This window comes from Arachis ipaensis, chromosome B07 (assembly GCF_000816755.2).
Source record: "Arachis ipaensis cultivar K30076 chromosome B07, Araip1.1, whole genome shotgun sequence".
In the NCBI taxonomy this organism is placed as follows: Eukaryota; Viridiplantae; Streptophyta; class Magnoliopsida; order Fabales; family Fabaceae; genus Arachis; species Arachis ipaensis.
Window position 1 is genome coordinate 55,844,550 of NC_029791.2, and position 17,288 is coordinate 55,861,837.

At 38.8% G+C, this 17,288-nt stretch overlaps 1 long non-coding RNA gene across 1 annotated transcript in view; it reads left to right on the forward strand.

Annotated features, from left to right (window-relative positions):
- Positions 1 to 6,719, forward strand: part of LOC110264217 — a 10,508-nt gene extending 3,789 nt beyond the window's left edge. Inside the window, exons 2-3 of the long non-coding RNA XR_002349947.1 lie at positions 2,212 to 2,216; positions 6,708 to 6,719. This is a non-coding gene — a long non-coding RNA (uncharacterized LOC110264217). The remainder of the gene's footprint in view (positions 1 to 2,211; positions 2,217 to 6,707) is intronic.

Below are 17,288 nucleotides of genomic sequence, written 5' to 3' on the forward strand. Positions count from 1 at the left end.
TAAAACATGAAGCATAGTAAACGAAAAACAGGAAAATAAGAACAAGGAGATTAAGGAACGGGTCCACCTTAGTGAGGGTGGCGTCTTCCTCTTCTTGAAGAACCAATAGTGTTCTTGAGCTCCTCTATGTCTCTTCCTTGTCTTTGTTGCTCCTCCCTCATAGCTCTTTGATCTTCTCTAATCTCATGGAGGATGATGGAGTGCTCTTGGTGCTCCATCCTTAGTTGTCCCATGTTGGAACTTAATTCTCCTAGGGAAGTGTTGATTTGCTCCCAATAGTTTTGTGGAGGGAAGTGCATCCCCTGAGGTATCTCAGGGATTTCATGATGAGGAATTTCCTCATACTCTTGTTGAGGTCCATAAGTGGGCTCTCTTTTTCGCTCCATCCTTTTTTTAGTGATGAGCTTTTGAGATGAATCTCTCCATCTCCCATAACTCAGATGTGGAAGCTTTTGCCTTCCCTTTCCTCTTTCTAGAGGTTTCTCTGGCCTTAGGTGTCATAAACGGTTATGGAAAAACAAAAAGCAACACTTTTATCACACCAAACTTAGAAAGTTTGCTCGTCCTCGAGCAAAAGAAGAGAAGAGGGAGTAGAAGAAGAAGAAAATAGATGAGATGGAGAGGTGTGAGTGGTTCGGCCAAGGGGGGTTTTAGGTGGTTATGATGTGTGAAAAGGAAGGAGTGATGGTTTTGGAGGAGTAATGGAGGTGATTGGTGAAGGGTATTTGGGGAAGAGGGTTATGAAAAGGTGTGAAGAGGATAGAAGAAGAAGTGTGGTAGGTGGGGATCCTGTAGGGTCCACAGATCCTGTGGGGGATCCTGTGGGGTCCATAGAACCTCGCCAGACTGCTGCCTGTTTTTGGTGTTAAATGCCCAAATGTAGCCTGTTTCTGGCGTTTAACGCCAGGTTGATGCTTGTTTCTGGCGTTAAACGCCAGCTTGGTTCTTGTTTCTGGCGTTAAACGCCAGACAGATGCTTATTTCTGGCATTTAAATGCCAGAATATTCTTCCTCCAGGGTGTGCTATTTTTAATGCTGTTTTTCATTCTATTTTCGATATTCCAGTAGTTTTTGTGACTTCACATGATCATCAACCTAAAGAAAACATAAAATAGCAATGGAAAATAAATAGATATAATTAAATAACATTGGGTTGCCTTCCAACAAGTGCTTCTTTAAAGTCAATAGCTTGACAGTGAGTTTTCATGGAGCCTCACAGATATTCAGAGCATTGTTGGGACCTCCCAACACCAAACTTAGAGTTTGAATGTGGGGGTTCAACACCAAACTTAGAGTTTAGTTGTGGCCTCCCAACACCAAACTTAGAGTTTGACTGTGGGGGCTTTGGTTGACTCTGCAGTGAGAGAAGCTTTTCATGCTTCCTCTCCATGGTTACAGAAGCAGAACCTTGAGTCTTAAATACAAGGTAGTCCTTATTCAGTTGAAGGACCAACTCTCCTCTGTCCACATCAATCACAGCTTTTGATGTGGCTAGGAAGGGTCTTCCAAGGATGATGGATTCATCCTCATCCTTCCCAGTGTCTAGGATTATGAAATCAGCAGGGATGTAAAGGCCTTCAACCTTTACTAACATGTCCTCTACTAGTCCATAAGCCTGTTTCATGGATTTGTCTGCCATCTCTAATAAGAATTTGGCAGCCTGTACCTCAAAGATTCCTAGTTTCTCCATTACAGAGAGTGGCATTAAGTTTATGCCTGACCCCAGGTCACACAGAGCCTTCTCAAAGGTCACGGTGCCTATGTTACAGGGAATTAGGAATTTACCAGGATCCTTTTTCTTTTGAGGTAAAGTGTGCTGAACCCAGATATTTAGTTCATTAATGAGTAATGGAGGCTCGTTCTCCCAAGTCTCATTACAAAATAGCTTGGCATTCAGCTTCATGATTGCTCCTAAATACTGGGCAACTTGCCCTTGAACAATGTCTTCATCTTCTTCAGAAGATGAATAGTCATCAGATCTCATGAATGGTAAAAGTAGGTTCAATGGAATCTCTATGGTCTCTAGATGAGCCTCAGATTCCTTTGGTTCCTCAAAGGAAAACTCCTTATTGGTTAGTGAACGTCCCAGGAGGTCTTCCTCGCTAGGATTCACGTCCTTCACCTCCTCTCTGGGTTCGTCCACACCAAGTAAGGTTATGGCCTTGCACTCTCTTTTTGGATTATCTTCTGTATTGCTTGGGAGAGTACTAGGAGGAGTTTCAGTGACTCTTTTACTCAGCTGGCCCACTTGTGCCTCCAAATTTCTAATGGAGGACCTTGTTTCATTCATGAAACTTAGAGTGGCCTTAGATAGATCAGAGACTATATTTGCTAAGCTAGATGGATCCTGCTCCGAATTCTCTGTCTGTTGCTGAGAGGATGATGGAAAAGGCTTGCTATTGCTAAACATGTTTCTTCCACCATTATTAAAGCCTTGTTGAGGCTTTTGTTGATCCTTCCATAAGAAATTTGGATCATTTCTCCATGAGGGATTATAGGTGTTTCCATAGGGTTCTCCCATGTAATTCACCTCTGCTATTGCAAGGTTCTCAGGATCATAAGCTTCTTCTTCAGAAGATGTTTCTTTAGTACTGTTGGATGCAGCTTGCAATCCATTCAGACTCTGAGAAATCGTATTGACTTGCTGAGTCAATATTTTATTCTGAGCCAATATGGCATTCAGAGTATCAATTTCAAGAACTCCCTTCCTCTGAGGCGTCCCATTACTCACAGGATTCCTTTCAGAAGTGTACATGAAGTGGTTATTTGTAAACATGTCAATGAGTTCCTGAGCTTGTGCAGGCATTTTTTTTTAGGTGAATGGATGTACCTACAAAATGGTCTAATGACATCTTAGCTAATTCAGACAGACCATCATAGAATATATCCAGGATGGTCCATTCTGAAAGCATGTCAGAAGGACACTTTTTGGTCAGTTGCTTGTATCTCTCCCAAGCTTCATAGAGGGATTCACCTTCTTTCTATTTGAAGGTTTGAACATCCACTCTAAGTTTGCTAAGCTTTTGAGGAGGAAAGAACTTGGCTAAGAAAGCCGTGACCAGCTTATCCTAAGAGTTCAGGCTATCTTTAAGTTGAGAGTCCAACCATATTCTAGCTCTGTCTCTTACAGCAAATGGGAAAAGCATAAGCCTGTAGACCTCGGGATCAACCCCATTGGTCTTAACAATATCACAGATTTACAAGAATTCAGTTAAGAACTAAAAATGATCATCTGATGGAAGTCCATGAAACTTGTAATTCTGTTGCATCAGAGAAACTAATTGAGGCTTTAGCTAAAAATTGATTGCTCCAACGGTAGGGATTGAGATGCTTCTTCCATGTAAGTTAGAATTTGGTGCAGTGAAGTCACCAAGCATCTTCCTTGCATTGTTGTTGGGTTCGGCCATGTCTCCTTCTTTTTCGAAAATTTCTGTCAAATTTTCTCTAGAGAGTTGTGCTTTAGCTTCCCTTAGCTTCCTCTTCAGAGTCCTTTCAGGTTTAGGATCAGCTTCAACAAGAATATTTTTATCCTTGTTCCTGCTCATATGAAAAAGAAGAGAACAGAAAAGAAAATATGGAATCCTCTATATCACAGTATAGAGATTCCTTATATGAGTATAAGAAGAGAAGAATAGAAGAAGGAAAAGATAGGAATTCGAACACAGAGGAGAAGAGTGGGTTCAAATTTTTGAGTGAAAGAGGGGTGTTAGTAGATAAATAAATAAATAGAAGAAGATGAGAGGGAGAAGAATTCGAAAATTAAATAAAAATATTTTTATTTTTATTTTAAATATTAGTTATAATTCAAAAATACGAAAAGGAATAAAATTAAAATTAAAATTTAAAATAATGAGTTAATGAAAAGAAATTTTGAAAAAGAAGTTAGTAATTTTCGAAAATTAGAGAGAGAAAATTAGTTAGGTAGTTTTGAAAAAGATAAGAATGAAACAAAAAGATAGGATTAATTGAAAAAGATTTGAAAATCAATTTTGAAAAGATAAGAGGTTAGAATAGATTTTAAAATTGATTTTGAAAAAGATGTGATTGAAATTTATTTTGAAAAAGATTTGCAAAAGAAATTTAAAAAGATTTGATTTTGAAAATTATAGTTGATTACTTGACTAACAAGAAACAAAAAGATATGATTTTAAAATTTAAAGATTGAACCTTTCTTAATAGGCAAGTAACAANNNTTTTTGAATTTTTAATGAAGAAAGAGAAAAACAACCAAAAGACTCATAACATGAAAATTATGAATCAAAACACATGATGCATGCAAGAACACTTTGAATGTCAAGATGAACACCAAGAACACTTTGAATGTCAAGATGAAGACCAAGAACTTATTTTTGAAAATTTTTAAGAAAAGAAAAACATGCAAGACACCAAACTTAGAAAATTTCAAACTTTAGACACTAACAAATTGAAAATGCATATGAAAAACAAGAAAAGACACAAAACAATAAAATGCAAAGATCAAACAAAGCAAATCATCAAGAACAACTTGAAGATTATGAAGAACACATGCATGAGTTTTCGAAAAATACACAAATTTTAAAAACATGCAATTGACACCAAACTTAAAATTTGACTCAAGACTCAAACAAGAAACACAAAAATATTTTTGATTTTATGATTTTATAAATTTTTTTGGATTTTTTTTGAAAATTATTTAAAAAAACGCAAAAAAATAAAAAATTTTTGAAAGATTTTTTTGAAAACTTTTTGAAAAGAAAATTACCTAATCTGAGCAACAAGATGAACCGTCAGTTGTCGAAACTCGAACAATCCCTGGCAACGGCGCCAAAAACTTGGTATGCAAAATCGTGATCTTTCATTCCTTGGTAACGGCGTCAAAAACTTAATACGCACGTTCATAATTTCAGTTCTTTGTCATAACTTCGCACAACTAACCATCAAGTGCACTGGGTCATCCAAGTAATAATCCTTACGTGAGTAAGGGTCGATCCCACGGAGATTGTCGGCTTGAAGTAAGCTATGGTCACCTTGTAAATCTCAGTCAGGCGGATTCAAATGGTTATAGAGTTTTAATAATTAAAAGATAATTAAAAGATAAATAGAACATAAAATAGGATAGAGATACTTATGTAGTTCATTGGTGAGAATTTCAGATAAGCGTATGGAGATGTTTTTGTTCCTCCTGAACCTCTGCTTTCCTACTGTCTTTATCCAATCCTTCATACTCCTTTCCATGGCAAGCTTTATGTAGGGCATCATCATTGTCAATGGCTACTTCCCGTCCTCTCAGTGAAAATGGTCCAAAATGAGCTGTCAACGCACGGCTAATCATCTGTCGGTTCTCGATCATACTGGAATAGGATTCAGTAATCCTTTTGCGTCTGTCACTACGCCCAGCACTCGCGAGTTTGAAGCTCGTCACAGCCATCCTTTCCCAGATCCTACTCGGAATACCACAGACAAGGTTTAGACTTTCTGGATCTCAAGAATGGCCGCCAATAATTCTAGCCTATACCACGAAGACTCTGATCTCACGATCAGGAGGCTAAGAGATATGCATTCAAACTTGTTTGCATGTAGAATGGAAGTGTTTGTCAGGCACGCGTTGATAAGTGAAAATGGTGATGAGCGTCACATAATCATCACATTCATCATGTTCTTTTGTGCGAATGAATATCTTAGAGAAGAAATAGGCTTGAATTGAATAGAAAAATAATAGTACTTTGCATTAATTCATGAGGAATAACAGAGCTCCACACCTTAATTTATGATGTGTAGAAACTCTACCGTTGAAAATACATAAGTGATAATGGTCCAGGCATGGCTGAATGGCCAGCCTCCCAAAGAGGGTTCAATCATCAAAACATGATCAAAAGATGTCAATACAATAGTAAAAAGTTCTATATATACTAAACTAGTTACTAGGGTTATAGAAATAAGTAATTGATGCAGAAATCCACTTTCGGGCCCACTTGGTGTGTGCTTGAACTGAGCGTTGAAGATTTCACGTGTAGAGGTCTTCCTTGGAGTTAAATGCTATTTTGTAACCTGTTTCTGGCGTTTAACTCTGCTTTGCAACCTGTTTCTGGCGTTTAACTCTAGAATAGGGCAGAAAGCTGGCGTTGAACGCCAGTTTGCGTCATCTAAACTCGGGCAAAGTATGGACTATTATATATTGCTGGAAATCCCTGGATGTCTACATTCCAACGCAATTGAGAGTGCACCATTTGGGCTCCTGTAACTCCAGAAAATCGACTTTGAGTGCAGGGAGGTCAGAATCCAACAACATCTGCAGTCCTTCTTCAGCCTCTAAATCTGATTTTTGCTCAAGTCCCTCAATTTCAGCTAGAAATTACCTGAAATCACAGAAAAACATACAAACTCATAGTAAAGTCCAGAAATGTGAATTTTATTTAAAAACTAATAAAAATATACTAAAAACTAATTAAATCATACTAAAAACTATGTAAAAATAATGCCAAAAAGCGTATAAATTATCCGCTCATCAATTACCCCCTTGATTATTATCCTTGTTTGGTTTAGCATGAGGACATACTACTGTTTAAGTGTAGGGGAATTGATGAGTCCATATTTTCCAATATATTTTAGCTTGATTTGGATGGATTTCATCACACAAACTCACACTTAAGCACCAAAATATCATACTTTTGTCTTTTATCCCTAATTTGGATATAAATGTGAAAACATGCATTTTATGTCTAAATTAGTGATTTTAATTCCACTTTTATACCATTTGATGCCATGACATGTTTGTTTAGTGATTTCAGGTCATAAAGGCAAGAATGGATAGCCAAAAGTGGAAGAAAGCATGTACAAGGGAGAACACATGAAGAAAACAAGGAAAAGCACACACAGATAAGTGTGCATGTGCACAAGCATTTGTGCGTATGCACAAGAAGGAATTTTCATGTGTGCGTGCGCACAACCCTCTATGCGTACACACAGGAGAACATTCAGCAAAGTGTGCATATGCACACACCTGTGCATACGCACAGGTCCCTGCACGTGGTTTCATTAATGAAACACGTGATCCACGATTTTGGGGGCCTTTAGCCCAGTTTTGGAACCTTGGATGCTGAATGGGAAGTGCTATATGAAGGGGATATCAACACATATGAAGGTATTAGGTAGCATTAGGTTTTATTAGGTTTAGTTTGAGTTTTCATTAGGATTAGGAAGCTTCCATAGGGGTAGGAGTAGGAGTAGAGTAGAATTTCTCTCCTAGGGTTTCATTTCCATCTCCATTGTAACATTTTATAGCAAGCTTCGATTTTGTATTTTGCTCATCTTTTGTAGGTACTCTCAATTTTCTCTTTAATTTCACTACTTTTGCTTTTATGTTCTTATGGTTCAAGTTACTTTGTTTATATATGAAATTTTGGTATCTTGAAGTTTTGATTGATGAATTTCATGTTTTATGCTTTCTTTATGCTTGATTGAATGCTAATTGTGGATATTGTGAATAGTTTTGTTATAGTTTTCATTTTCCTTTACAATTTCTTATGTTTGGTTTTATGCACACAAGATGTTTGTGAAAACGCCAATTATAGATTTTGAGTAGATTTTCACACCTTGGCTTGGGATTTGAGTTCCTAGGATACTAGAGTCATAATGTCCGACATTTAGTGGTTATTCTTGGGTAGTTAGTTGACTCTTGTTTCCATTGACGCTGGCTTTTTATCAACTAGTTTGATAAGTTAGCTAAGACTTATGGATTAAGGTCAATTATGCTTGCTTGACTTACTCCTCGATGTAGGGGTAGACTACGTGAGATTGACTCATCATAATAATCATAGTTGTGGTTATGGCGATGATAGGATTCCTTGGACCCTCTTATTCGCAAGTCAAGGCTCTTTTATGCATATCTTAGCATTTTCACTAGTTTTGACCCTATCTTCCTTTAATTGCATTAATTCCAATTTTGATCATCTCTTAGTATTTTTATTGTTTAGTTCTTTTGATCTTTTGTTCTTTGATTACAAAACCCTCTTTGCCCTAACAACCAAAAGCGTAACACTTCCAATTGCATCCACGAGGAAGACGACCCGAGGTTAAAAGACTCTTGGTTTATATGTTTTGAAGTGAAAATATCTAAACTTTGATTGAGAGGATTGTTTGTTGGTCTAGGCTATACTTGCAATGAACCTATATTTTATGAAATTCAAGATCGACATCTATTCATTCTTCACACACCCTGTGGATTTCTGGACCTGTGCGCATGCACACACTTGTAGGTACGCACACACAGGGGAGTGGCTGCGGCTGGGATCGCTAGCAGGCCCTATGCGCAAACAATAAGGTTTTTGCAAGCTGTGCATGCGCACAGCTCTGTGCGTACATACACGTTGGGAAGGACGTTCTGTTGATGGTGCTGGCACGCCTTGTGTGCGCACTCCACAATGGAAATTTTTCTTTCTGTGCGTGCGCACAGCTCTGTGCGTATGCACACGGCCCTGTTTTCTTATAAAACCCCTGTTTTCAAGTCTTTCGCCTTCCCAACAAGCTTGCGACCATCCGAGATGTTGTTTCAGACTTATAAACCGCCATTTTCATCTTTTAAATCTTAAATTAATGTAGAATGCCTAGTGATTGAGAGGAAGCTAGGGAAAGGGGTAACTTGTTGATGAAGAAGGGAGATATTATGATGAGTTATAACTAATGATGATGATATGTGTTGTTGTGGAGGATGGTGGGGTGCTGTATATAATTTGAGCCGAGTGGATGAGTATGATATGAGCCGAGTGGCTGAGTATAATATGAGTGAAATAGCTGTGTGTGATGATGGTCTATGGCTGATAATGAATTATGATTTTTAAGCTGGATGGCTGAGATAAATGTTAAAGTATGGCTGAGAATGAATGTATATATGCTTAATTGAATTATTGATATTATGATTGTTGCACTCCACCTATCTGAGATACGAGTTTCCCTGGGTGAAAGCAGTGGCTAGCCACTACGTGCTCTATGTGGAGACTCGATGATGACAAGTCATCTTAGCCTAGTTTTACTAGTCTTTTTCTTTGTTTTTATTAGGTTTTATGCACTTTCTTGCATTGTAAGTAAGTAATTTGGAGTGGAATTGCATATTTTGTTAAATCAACCAACCACCCTTTAATTCATACAAAACCATGAGGTTTAAGCTAAAATTAATTGAATTATGAATGAATTTTAAACTTTGTGAATTTGGTGATACTTTAATTGGTTGATTTGATTACTTGTAGGTGAAGAAAAGAAAAAAAATAAGAAAAGCGTGGCCTAAGGAGCGTGCCCAAGAGAAGAAAAGCGTGGCATCATCAAAGAAGGAAGGAAGCCAAGTTGAGTGAGTGAACCGAGCTTCACAAGGAATAAAAGGAGAAAGCAAGGCACAAAGCTCAGTTCACTTAGTTAACTGAGCACCAAAGAAAGCAATGCAAGGACATAAAGCTCAGTTCACTAAGTGAGCTTTATCGGGGGTTCTCCAAAATTAATTCAAAGCAAAATTCTAAGGAGTGAAGCTACAAGGTATCGAACCCATGACCCACGGAAAGCAAGGAACGCTCCTTGCAAGGAAAATAAGAGAAAATGGCCAAAAAGCCTCCTCCAAGGTTCGAACAAGGGACCTCACACTACCAAGCTTGCAAGGAAAATAAGCCAAAGTGAGTTGGCTAAGATTCGAACCTGGGAACTCATGCAAGTCGAGGGAGGAGCGCTACTCTTGGTGCAAAGAAAATGAGCCAAGATGGCTCTCCCAAGGTTCGAACCAAGGAGCTTCATGAAAGGCAAGGAAGGAGCGTCCAACCCCTCCAAGGAAATTAGCATCAGTTTGCTTCCACCAGGATTCGAACCTGGGAGCTTGAAGCCCAAAGCAAGGTGCCACAATGGGGAGCTCAGTTGGTTTTCCCAATTGAGCGCTACTCTCCCCCACTCCCCACACTTTGGCGCAACAAGAAGCACACCAAGGAGCTTGTCATGCGCACTTTGACACGGCCAGGAAGCTGACACACGCACGCTTGACACACCCAAGGCAAGACATAGAGCTCAGTTCAATTTTCCAACTAAGCTCTATTGAAAAGCAACCTGAACAAGGCTGGACGCACACAAAATGGGCAGCACAAAAGCACATTGGGCGCTCAGTTTGGTATTTGAACTGAGCCATCCCTTGGGAGGTGCACCTTGGGCCAAAATCCATCAAAAATCCAAATTAATTCATTTCTTCACCAAATTTTAGAGCCCACCCAAATTCTTAGATCTAAATTAGGAAGTGTATAAATAAGTGTTAGTTTGATTTAGAAAACACCTTTGCTTCTTTGATAATTTTCATTTTTTTTAATTTTGAGAGTTTTAATTTGAATTTGGATTTCTGAGAATTTGGAAGGAGAATTGATCTCTCTTCTTCTTGGTTCTTGCTTGAGAAATCTTTACTTCTTGTCTTGGATCTTGGGTGGAGAATTGAAGAAATTCTATTTCAATCTCACCTTGAGATTTCTTGTTTAATCTTTCTGCATAATTCAAATTCTATTTACTGCTTTCACTCTTCTACCTCTTCTGCAATTTACTTTTCCAGTTTCTTTTGCAATTGTTCTTGTTGGATCAAGGAAGGATTTGAGATCTAGACTTGGTTTCTAGTCTCTTCCACTCCTGAGATTTTCAATCTCTCTTTTAATTTCTGCAATTGAGCTGCATTTACTTTCTGTTTTTAATTCTTCAATCATTTTCACTTTGCTGTTTAAGATCCATTTTACTTCAATTCAACTTTTACTCTTCTGTTTATTGCAATTTACTTCTGCTTGTTTAGATTTCTGCAATCCCAGTTCCCAATCCCTTTTATAATTCAAGCAATTTACTTTTCTTGCACTTTAAGATTCAGTCATTTACATTTCTTGCAATCTAAGTTTCTGCAATTTAATTTACTTGTTCTTTAAGATTCAGCACTTTTACTTTCTGTGCTCTTTAATTTACTTCAATTCTTCCCTCTTCCTTTACATTTCATGCAATTTAGCTTCTGTCAATCACAAACCACTCAAACCAATACTTGATTCACTTGACTAAATCAACCACTAAACTAAAATTGCTCAATCCTTCAATCCCTGTGGGATCGACCTCACTCATGTGAGTTATTATTACTTGATGCGACCCGGTACACTTGCTGGTTTGTTTTGGGTATTGGAATTCGTTTTCCAAAATACCCATCAAGTTTTTGGTGCCGTTGCCGGGGATTGATTAGATTGACAATGATTAAGTGAAGTGGAGATCTAGATCAAGCACTTTTTCTTTTCTGTTTCTTTAATTCTTAACTAACACACTAACTGTTTGAATTTTTGCTTAAGCTAACTAATATTTTATTCTAGCAATGGATTGAAGTGTTACTGTCCTTCTGTTTTGTGTGATTTTTATGTGTGGTTTGCATGTCAGGGACAAGAGGAGCTATACCCACCTTTTGTGAACAAGACGAAAGAACCCTCAGGAGATTAAGAAGAGCTGAAATTTATGGAGGAGGACCACTTGAAGATCCAAACCAACACTTGTCTACTTTCTTGAGGATTTGTGACACTGTCAAAACCAATGCAGTGCATCCTGACAGTTACAAGCTATTGTTATTTCCATTTTTTCTCAGAGATAAATCTACTCAATGGTAGGAATCTTTCCCAAGAGATAGCATCAACAACTGGGATGAGCTAGTGAGCAAGTTCCTTGCCAAATTTTACCCACCTCAAAGGGTCATCAGGTTGAAAACTGAAGTGCAAACATTCACACAAATGGACAATGAACCCATCTATGAGGCATGGGAGAAATACAAGGCTCTAATTAGGAAGTGCGCTCCCGAAATATTCAGTGACTGGGACAGATTGAAGAATTTTTATGAAGGGTTGACATTGAAATCTCAGGAGGCTCTTGATCACTCAGCAGGAGGCTCACTACAATTGATGAAGACTGCAGAGGAAGCCCAAAATCTCATTGATATGGTGACTAACAACCAGTACTTCTTTGCTCACCAAAGGCAACGCCAACCATCACAAAGGAAAGGAGTGATGAAGTTGGAAGGAGTGGACTCAATCTTAGCTCAAAATAAAATGATGCAGTAGCAAATTCAACAATAATTTGAGTAAATGTCCAAAAGGATTGATAGCCTCCAAATTGCAGCAGTCAACACAAGCCAACCATCATCCACATGGGTGACAAATGAAGAAACTCAAGAGGATCAACAGCAAGAACAAGTCCAGTACATGCACAATCAAAATTCTGGGACAAATGAGGTTTATGGTGACACTTACAACCCCTAATGGAAGAACCACCCCAACCTCAGATGGGGAGACAATCACAATCAAACTCAACAGCCATGGCAAAGGAACTCAAACCAAAATAGTTGGAAAAACACAAACTACAACAACCAGCAAAATAATAACCAAAACATATACAGAAAACCACAAAATACTTATCCCAACTCTAACCATCATCCATCCAATAACCAAGCCACCAATCAAAACACTTATCTTCAACCCTCAACACCCCACAACCAACCAATCTCACAAGATTCTCAGAGGATCACCAACTTGGAGATCTTAATGGAGAAAATAATAAAGCACCAAGAGATGACAACAAAGAACCAGGAAGCTTCCATAAAAAATATGGAAAGACAGATTGGACAGCTCTCCAAGCAAATTGCTATTGAGAGACCTGTGAGCTCACTCCCAAGTGACACCATTCCTAATCCAAAAGAGGAATGCAAAGCCATACAACTAAGGAGTGGAAAAATCTTGGTGAAAAATGAAGAAGCAACCAAGAAGCCAAAAGCAAATGATAAGAAACAGGGTGAGAAAGAGGAAGCCAATGATGAAGATGTAACAGCAAGCAAGCAAACTTCAAGGCAGGCTCAAGGGAAGGAGGAACAGCCAAAAATTTCAAGAAAAGGGAAGGAAGCAATTGAAGAGCCAACTAAGGACCATAGGCAGGAAGTGAACTTCACACCTCCATTGCCATATCCCCAAAGGTTCAACAAGGAGACTAAGGACCAACACTTCCCTAAATTTCTCGAAATCTTCAAGAAATTAGAGATCAACATACCCCTGGCTGAGGCACTTGAGCAAATGCCCCTATATGCCAAGTTTTTGAAGGAACTTTTAAACAAAAAGAGAAGTTGGCAAGAAAAGGAGAACATTATGCTCACTGAAGAATGTAGCGCTGTGATCCAAAGGGGTATCCCACCAAAGCTCAAAGATCCAGGGAGTTTTGTGGTTTCATGCATCATAGGCAAGATGACATTGGAAAACGCTCTATGCGATTTAGGTGCCAGCATCAACTTGATGCCCTTCTCATTAATGAAAAAGCTTGCTATAGAAGAAATCAAACTAACGAGGATGTCACTAGTGATGGCTGATAAATCAATCAAGACACCCAATGGAATTATGGAAAATTTACTAGTGAAGGTTGGAGAGTTTATATTCCCTGCAGACTTTGTGATCTTGGACACAGAAGGAGAGGGAAACAACTCAATCATCTTGGAAAGACCATTTTTAGCTACAGCAAGAACCACTATTGATGTAGAGAAAGGAGAAATGACCTTCAGGGTACATAATGAGCATATGGTCATCAACATTTTCAAATCAATGCAACATCCCTCTGAGCAAGAAAATTTCATGAAGGTGGATGTGATAGAAAGCTTGGTAGAAGAAATGTTTGAGGACAACTATCAAAAGCATCAGGAGGAGCAAGAAGAGGAAGTGGTAGAAATATCCATTGAAGACAAGGAAGAGGATAAGCCAAAATAAGAGTTGAAGCCTCTCCCTCCTCACCTCAAATATGTATTTCTTGGAGAAGCAGAAGCCTTGCCAGTAATCATAAACTCATCCTTGATCAGGGAGGAGGAAACAAAGTTGATTGAAGTATTAAAGGCTCACAAAACAGCCTTGGGCTGGACAATTGAGGATATCAAAGGCATTAGTCCTACCATCTGTATGCATAAAATTTTATTGGAAGAAGAGTAAAAACATGTGGTTCAACCTCAGAGAAGACTCAACCCAACCATGAAAGAAGTGGTCCAAAAAGAAGTGATGAAGATATGGAATGCTGGGATAATCTTTCCAATCTCAGACAGCTCATGGGTGAGTCTGGTTCAAGTTGTACCAAAAAAAGGAGGAATGACAGTCATCACCAATGAGAAGAATAAGTTGATTCCCACCAGGACAGTGACTAGGTGGAGAATGTGCATAGATTATAGGAGACTGAATGATGCCACAAGAAAAGATCACTTCCCTCTGCCCTTCATTGATCAAATGTTAGAAAGATTGGCAGGCCATGCTTACTACTGCTTCCTGGATGGATACTCTGGGTACAATCAAATAGTGATGGATCCCAAGGATCAAGAGAAGACTTCCTTCACATGCCCATTTGGAGTTTTCACCTACAGAAGGATGCCCTTTGGGCTATGCAATGCCCCGGCCACCTTTCAAAGGTGTATGCTTTCCATTTTTTCTGATATAGTGGAAAAATTTTTAGAAGTCTTCATGGATGATTTTTCTGTCTTTGGAAATTCATTTAACACTTGCTTGCATCATTTAACTCTTGTTTTGAAAAGATGCCAAGAAAGTAACCTGGTATTGAACTGGGAGAAGTGCCATTTCATGGTTCCGAAAGGAATAGTTCTTGGGCATAAAGTGTCATGTAAAGGTATAGAAGTTGATAAAGCTAAAATAAAAATTATTGAAAAACTCCCTATACCTGTTAATGTGAAAGCAGTAAGGAATTTCCTTGGGCATGCTGATTTTTACAGGAGGTTCATCAAAGATTTTTCAAAAATAGCAAAACCGTTGAGCAATTTACTAATGATTGATACCCCCTTTATCTTTGATGACAACTGTAAACATGCCTTTGAAACTCTAAAGAGAAAACTCATTACATCACCAATTATTGCACCCCCTAATTGGAACTTACCTTTTGAACTTATGTGTGATACAAGCAACCTTGCTATTGGTGCTATACTGGGGCAAAAGAAAGGCAAGCTGCACCATGTCATATATTATGCCAGTAAGGTGTTAAATGAAAAACAGAAAAATTATACCACCACTGAGAAAGAATGTTTAGCAATTGTATATGCACTTGATAAGTTTAGGCAATACTTGATTGGTTCAAAGGTTATAGTGTATACTGACCATGCTGCTCTCAAGTATTTAATGTCTAAACAGGATTCAAAGCCAAGGCTTATTAGGTGGGTGCTGCTGCTACAAGAATTTGATATTGAAGTGAGAGATCGAAAGGGAAGTGAAAATCAAATAGCAGATCATCTATCAAGAGTGCCACAAGAAGCCAAGAAAGATAGACCACAGCAAGTAAATGAGAGTTTCCCTGATGAGCACCTTTTCCAAGTTCAACAAACACCTTGGTTTGCTGACATAGCAAATTTCAAAGTAGGAAGGAAAATACCTCAAAAATTTTCCAAGCAACAAGTGAAGAAGCTACTCAACGAAGCAAGGAAGTTCTTGTGGGACAAACCTTTTTTATTCAAGAAATGCTCTGATATAATGATTAGGAGGTGTGTCCCTGAAAATGAAATGAAGGACATATTGTGGCATTGTCATGGTTCAGCATACGGTGGACACTTTGGACCAGAGAGAACGGCTGCAAAGGTAATACAGAGTGGCTTCTATTGGCCAACTATCTTTAAGGATGCTAGAGAGTTTGTTCACCAATGCAATGAATGCCAAAGAGCTGGAGGATTGACAAGAAGGAATGAGATGCCTCAAAATTTCATCCTAGAAGTGGAGCTATTTGACTTATGGGGCATTGATTTCATGGGACCCTTTTCTCCTTCCTACTCTTTCAGATACATCTTGGTGGCAGTGGAGTATGTCTCATAGTGGGTGGAAGCCATAGCCACAACCACCTGTGATGCACAGATTGTCCTTCAGTTCCTTAAGAAGCACATTTTCACTAGATATGGAGTGCCCAAGGGTCTTATTAGCGATGGTGGTGGTCATTTCTGCAACAAACAGATGGAGAAACTCCTCTACAAATATGGAGTAATCCATAAAGTAGCCACACCATACCACCCTCAAACTAATGGCCAGGCTGAATTATCAAATAGGGAGTTGAAGAAGATCTTAGAGAAAACAGTGGGAAGCACAAGAAAAGATTGGGCTAGGAAGCTAGAAGATGCACTCTGGGCATACAGGACAGCTTTCAAAACTCCCATTGGAAAGTCCCCCTTTCAGCTATTGTATGGAAAATCATGCCATTTCCCTGTAGAGCTTGAACACAGAGCTTTTTGGGCTACTAAACTCCTCAACCTTGATTTTCAGGCAGCAGGGGAGAAAAGGTTACTATAATTGAATGAGTTGGATGAATTTAGGCTATAAGCCTATGAAAATGCCAAGACATACAAGGAAAGAGCCAAAAGGTGGCATGACAAGAAGATTTTAAAGAAAGAGTTCAAACCAGGACAGCAAGTACTCCTGTACAATTCACGGCTCAAGATTTTTCCTGGCAAGCTCAAGTCCAAATGGACTGGCCCATATTTAGTGACAAAGGTTTTTCCTTATGAAAGTCTTGAGCTGCTAGATGAAGCTACACAGAGTCATTTCACAGCAAACGGGCACAGAGAAAAACCTTACTTAGGAGGGCAATGGGACAAGGAAAAAGAGGTTCAGAACCTGAGCTAAGCAAGAATGAAGGATGTCAAGCTAATGACAATAAAGAAGTGCTTGTTGGGAGGCAACCCAACCTGAGGTAGTTTTCTTCTCATAACTATTTTAATAAAAAGGTTAATTAGCTTTATCTATATTGCAAGAAGCTAAGTTTGGTGTTACACACTAGTGCACGAATTGTAAATCATACTTTTCACAACTCGTACCACTAACCAGCAAGTGCACTAGGTCGTCCAAGTAATACCTTATGTGAGTAAGGGTCGAATCCCACGGAGATTGTTGGCTTGAAGCAATCTATGGTTATTTTGTAATTCTTAGTCAGGATATCAATTATAATTATCAGTTTGGATTGCGAAAAATAAAAGAGCATGAATTAAATACTTGTTATGCAGTAATGGAGAATATGTTGGAGTTTTGGAGATGCTTTGTCTTCTGAATCTCTGCTTTCTCCCTGTCTTCCTTTTAACGCACGCAAGGTTCTTCCTATGGCAAGCTGTGTGTTGGTGGATCACCGTTGTCAATGGCTACCATCCGTCCTCTCAGTGAAAATGGTCCAGGTGCGCTGTCACCGCACGGCTAATCATCTGTCGGTTCTCACTCATGCTGGAATAGGATCTATTAATCCTTTTGCGTCTGTCACTACGCCCAACCCTTGTAAGTTTGAAGCTCGTC